Below are 6,567 nucleotides of genomic sequence, written 5' to 3'. Positions count from 1 at the left end.
TGCTGTTCATGGAGGGAAAAAACATACACATAGTGAAAAGAAGTTTCACTGAGCTGAGGAAAGAGTGTTCAAGGAAGCCAATAGCATTGGAATTTGTAAGACTAAATACTGGAGATGAAGACACTATTCAGACAAAAAGTTTCAGAAATATTACATGGCTTCTGAGTCTCTGGCTTAATACTAAAGTGCACATTCATAGAGAAACTACACAAGCCTGGGCAAAACAAAACAAAACAAAACAAACACCTACCCAGGAATTTGTATTAGTCTGCTCTCACACTGATGATAAAGACATACCTGAGACTGGGCAATTTACAAAAGAAAGAGGTATAATGGACTTAGAGTTCCACATGGCCAGGGAGACCTCACAATCGTGGTGGAAGGCAAGGAGGAGCAAGCCACATCTTACATGGATGTCAGCAGGCAGAGAGGGCTTGTTCAGGGAAACTCCCACTTTTGAAACCATCAGATCACATGAGACTCATTCAATATTGTAAGGGCAGGAAAGACCTGTCCCCACAATTAAATCACCTCCCTTCCATTACGTTACTCCTATGACACATGGGTATTGTGGGAGTTATAATTCAAGATGACATTTGGGTGTGGACACAGCCAAACAGTATCAGAATTATTAGCTGAAAGATTTGTAGAATATACCAGGCTGGAATTCATTTGAATTCTAACTAACAATAAAAGAGAGAAGTCAGTGAACACTCAGGGAATTCAGTAAAGATCTCAGAACGTCACCCCTAGTGGTAAGTCTAAGTAGCACTAGAGTAAAAGCTATGCTAGAAGCATCTTAACAAAGTTTTTTAAAAAATCAAACTTTATAAAAAGCAAACTGATTTGCAAGCATCCTAAGTATCAAAAACAACTTTCAATATGCTTTAAAGGAACAGCATAACACTCATATTCGAAAACAAAGCAAGCACAGGCCCCAGCATTCAATCAACAAGCACTATAATAGAAAATAATCAAGAATGTGTGAATCATAACTAGGAGAAGAATCAACTGTAGAAATAGAACTAGAAATGTCAAAGTAAATGAAAATATAAAGCAAAGTTCTTTCGACAGTTATGAATATACTTAATGATTCAATGGAAAATATATAGCAAAATGAGAATTCAAAGGTATAAAATATAGTAAATATAACTTCTAGAGTGGAAAATAAAATATGTAATATTTTTGAATAACTCATCAAATGGGATTAAAACCAAATAAAACACTACTAAAGAGAAGATTAGTAAACATGCAGACAAATAATTAGAGATTTTTTAGACAGAGAGAGAATGAAAGAGGAAAAAAAAGGATAGTGAATGGAATCTAGTTATTGTGGAAAAACATTGAGCAGTTCAATGTTCACGAAACTCAAGTCCCAGCGTAAAATGTGGGGTGAGGGAAGCATGAAATAATTCTTAAAAAAATGAGGGCTGGGCCGGGCGCAATGGCTCACACCTGTAATCCCAGCACTTTGGGAGGCCAAGGCAGGTGGATCATCTGAGGTCGAGAGTTTGAGACCTGCCTGACCAACATGGTGAAACCCTGTCCCTACTAAAATACAAAAAATTAGCTGGGCATGGTGGTGGGTGCCTGTAGTCTCAGTTACTCGGGAGACTGAGGCAGGAGAATCACTTGAACCCAGGAGGCGGAGGTTGCAGTGAGCCGAGATCATGCCACTGCACTCCAGCCTGGAGACACAGCAAGACTCCATCAAAATAAAATAAAATAATAAAATAAAATAAAATAGTCTGAATATATTTCCAAATTTGAAGAAACCTGAAAACTCAGAGATCCAAGAAGCTCAGTATATTTCAAGCAGGATAAACACAATAACACTACATTAGGAAATAGAATAATCAAATTGCTGAAAACCAATGATAAAGAAAAAAATCTTAAAAGTAGCCAGTTACGAGAGGCATTACATAGGACAATATCTGTAACAATTATGGTTAACTTATCACTGGAATAAATAGAAACCAGAGACTTATCTAATGAACATAAAAGAATGCATATCAACCTACATTTTTATATCCAAGAAAAATGTAATTTATAAGTAAATATGAAAGCCTTTTCTGACAAGAAACATCAAGGGATACTATCACTAGCTGACCTCTACAGGAAATGTGAAAGAAAATTATTCAGGCTGAGAGAAAATGCTGCATAATGGAAACTCACATCTTCACAAATAAAAGATCACCAAGATATTAAATGTGATGGTACATATTAAATATTTTCTTTTGAATTTTAATACCATTAAAATTGATTGTGTAAAGCAAAAATCATGTTGATGAATTGAGCAGTTTAAAAGATATGCAAATGTAAAATGTATAAAAACATGAGTATAAAGGCTAAAACAGGGAAGTCAGTGTATACTGTTAAGGTTTACATTATGTATGAAGGGGTATAATATGATCTGACAGTAGATTTTGATAGTTTAAAAATGCATATTGTAAAGTGCGTACCTGTGTGTGTGTGTGTGTGTGTGTGTGTGTGTGTGTGTGTGTGTGTTCCTGCTAAACACCTGAAAGTAAATTGGAGAATTTGTACCCCTTTACTCTTTGATAGTTAAGTGAATCTTTTCTGAGAACAGGACACTCTTGATTAGACTGTATATTTGTATCTCTCAACTTTATATGTTTAATCTAATAACCAATATCATGGTATTTGGAATTGAGGTTTTCAAGAGGGAATTAGGTCATGAGGGTGGAGCCTTCATAAATGGGACTAGTGTTCTTATGAGAGAAACTGTAGGCAACTCATTTGATCCTTCTGCCATATGAGAACACAATAAGAAGTCATCATCTGGCCAGGCACACTGGTTCACGCTTGTAATCCCAGCACTTTGGGAGGCCAAGGCAGGTGGATCATGAGGTCAGGAGTTCGAGACCAGCCTGGCCAACACAGTGAAATCCCGTCTCTACTAAAAAAAACAAAAATAAACATTAGCTGGGCGTGGTGGTGGGCATCTATTATCCCAGCTACTCAAGAGGCTGAGGCAGGAGAATCACTTGAACCTGAGAGGCAGAAGTCGCAGTGAGTCAAGATCATGCTGCTGTACTCCAGCCTGGGAGACAGAGGTAGACTCTGTCTCAAAAAAAAAAAAAAAAAAAAAAAAAAAGAAAAGAAAAGAAAGAAAGAAAACATCATCTATGAATCATAAAGTGGATCTTCATCAGACACCAAACCTACTAGTGACTTGATCCTGAACTTCTCAGGTTTCAAAACTTTGGGAGACAAAATGTGTTTCTTATAAGACACTCAGTCCATGATATTTTGTTATAGCAGCCTAGATGAACCAAGACACTCTCTTTCATAAAGACAGTTCATTTATTAAAATCAGGACATCTAACAGTGAAACTACAGGTCATACTCAGACATCCTATACTTGGGAGATGCATGTTGCTATTATTATTTTTTAACAAATTGTTATGTTAGAGAAATTAAGAATAGAAAATTAAAATTTGTATGTTACATTCACTTATTTCTTCTCCAATATCCTTCTTTCTGTAGACCCAAGTTTCTGACATATATCATATTTGTTCTAATGAACTTCTTTTTACTTTCTTGCAAGTCAAGTCTACTGGGACCAAATTCCTGTAACTTTTTTTTGTCTTAGTTTTTATATGTTCTTTACTCTTGAAGGACAATTTTGCAGGGTAGAGAATTCTAGGATAGTGGATTTTGTCTCCCAACATTTTTAATGCTTTACTCCGTTCTCTTCTTCCTTGCATGATTTCTAAGAGATGTGAGATGTAATTTTTATCTTTTCTGTTCTATATGCAAGAAGTTTCCCACTGTCCACTTTCTTGCTTTTTTAGCACTAAAAAAACAATTGCTCTTATGTAGTTTGAATATGATTAGTTTAGGTGTTTTTATGTTTGTTTGTTTTTACACTTATCTTGCTTTGTGTCCTCTGAACTTCCTGGATCTGTCACTAGCTGTCTGATATTAATTGGGGGAAATTCTCAGTTGTTAATATTTTAAATAATGCTTCTGTTCCTTGCTGTCTTTCCTCTCTTTCTGGTATTCCATTATAAGTACGTTTCACTTTTGGTAGTTGTTCCACAGGTTTTGGATATTCTGTTCTGTCCTATCAGTCTTTTTTTTTTTTTTTCTCTCTCTCTCTCTTTGCTTTTCAATTGAGTTATACCCAATATCAGAGACTCTTTCCTCACATGTGTACAGTCAACTATGAAAGACATTTATTTCTTTTAATGTTCTTGATCTTCAGAGTTTATTGCTTCTTTCTTAGAATTTTTATTTCTCTGTGTACATTGTCCATCTCTTTTTGCATACTATCTAGTTTACCCAGTAGAGCCCTTTGAAAAGTGATCACAATTGTTTTAAATTCCCTGTTTGATGGTTCCAACATCCCTGCCTTATCTGAGTCTGGTTTTGATTTTTGTTCTATCTCTTATAACTGTGACTTTTGCATTTTAGTATGCCTGCATTTTTTTTTTCTTCATGGCTAGACATGATGCACTGATTAAAAGGTACTGCCATAAATAGGCCTTTAGTTGATAATGTCTGAGAAGAGGACAAGCGATCTAAAGTCCCATGATAAAGTCTTAGTCTTTAAGTTTGCCTGTTCCTCTGGATGTGAACTTTACACATGTTTCTCAGTCCCCTCCCCACCATAGGTGAGATAGGATGGCTAGAATGGGTTGGAGTTGGATTTCCACATGGAGGATTTCCATTCCTCCATGTGGAAGTCTAGAGATGATTGAAATGGGATATTACCTTTCCCACAGGACATTAGGCTCTGATAAAACTCCAGCAGATTAGGCTCTGGTTTCTGGTTAGTTTCTACTGAGGGCATGTTTTGTTAAGAAGAACAATTCTTTGGCTTATGTAAAAATGGTTCCTTTCTTTTTCTCCTCTTGTCTAAAACACAAAAGGAGCATTTTCTCTGATATTCACTGTGAGACCCTAGAAGAACTCCAGGAGGTAAAACACAAAGTTTGGGAGGGGGTCTCGTGAAGACTTAGTCTCCTCCTCTTGAACTTGTTGTACAGGGAGACTTCAGCAGTGGTTCCCACAAAGGTTTGTACTCATGGATTTCTATGCTAGTAGGTTGTTGATTCTCTGTATTTGCCTATCCGTCTAATTTTGAGGCAGCACTTTGCCCTGTGACCTCACTTCTCAGACAGATCTAAGAATAATGTCTGAGTTTACCGTCTGTTCAGATTTTTACTTGTTGAGATGGAGGGGTTATTTACAAGCCTCTGACATAGTGAACCAATAGCTAGAAATCCTTTCTTTGTTTTTTGAAAGGATTTTGCTTGATATAGAATTCTTGCTTGATGATAGTATTTTGTTGTTGTTGTTCAGTACTATTAATATATCATTCTGTTGCCTCTTGGCTTCAGTGGTTTTTAAGGAAAACTCAGCTGTTTTTATTATTGAGGACACTTCTATTTGATAGATTTCTCTTCTTTGTTGCTTTCAAGGGTCTTTCTTTGCGTTTGGCTTTTGACAATTTAACTATGATACGTTTATGTGTGCATGTTTTGAATTTATTTGATTTTCATTTACTGGGTTTCTTGAGTGCAGGTTAATGTTTACAATAAATGACAAAGTTTCTAGCCATTATGTATTCAGATATACTTTGTTTCTGTTTTTCTATATTCTCTTTTTTTGGGAATTCCACTATACATATATTGGTATTCATGATTGTGTCTCACAGGTCTCATGAGACCCTGTTCATTTTTCTTTATTCTTTTTTCTTTCTATTCCTCACACCAGCTAATCTGAATTAAACTATCTTCAAGGTCACTAATTCTTTCTTCAACCAGTTCAAATCTGCTATTAAGGCCAAAGAGTGTATTTTTATTATTTAGTTGTATATTGGCTTCAGAATTTGTAACTTTATGAAGATAAGTTCTGTCTCCTCATTGATGTTCTCTATTCAGTGACAAGTCACTGAATTTTTCCTTTGCGTTTTTTAATATGGTGCAAGGGTCTATCCTGCAGACCCCAGCTGCATGACAGATAAATAACGTACTCTGACATCAATACTCAGTGAAAGAGTGGGCTGGGGTTCAGGTCACTGACTGAAGGAGTTATAGCAGCTGAGGCCCTGACTAGCTGGCCCTGCTGGCATTTATTTAGCACACATTAAATGACAAAGGCTTTAAGTCAACAGGAATAGAGGGTAATTAACCTGGTCATGCCCCCCCACCCCCGCTCCCCCCTTCCCCCTCAGAGAGCCATCCTGTCCCTGAAAGGTGAAAGGTTAGTTTTAGGACCACATGAGTAAACAAGTTATTTAGGTAAACTCCCTTACATTCCTTTGTACCTACCTACTTTAAGCTGTTTACTTGAGAGGATTGGGCTACCTTCAGCCAGCTCTACTGAAGGTACAGCTCTACTGAAGGCTTTACTGAAGTTATGCAACCCCCACCCCCAAGGCCTTCCTAGAGGTTTGTATCTTTTTCTTATAACTATCTTTAAAATTTGTCCCACCAGCCTGCCTGAACTTGCACAATATGGTTTTCTTTAATTTTTAAACATGTTTAGTGTAGCTCATTTAAAGTCTTTGTCTGTTGAACTCAATATTTGGACTTC

The sequence above is a fragment of the Macaca mulatta genome, chromosome 5, assembly GCF_049350105.2.
Source record: "Macaca mulatta isolate MMU2019108-1 chromosome 5, T2T-MMU8v2.0, whole genome shotgun sequence".
NCBI lineage: Eukaryota > Metazoa > Chordata > Mammalia > Primates > Cercopithecidae > Macaca > Macaca mulatta.
The sequence above is the reverse complement of the archived record's forward strand: the minus strand, read 5'-3'. Positions refer to the sequence as shown.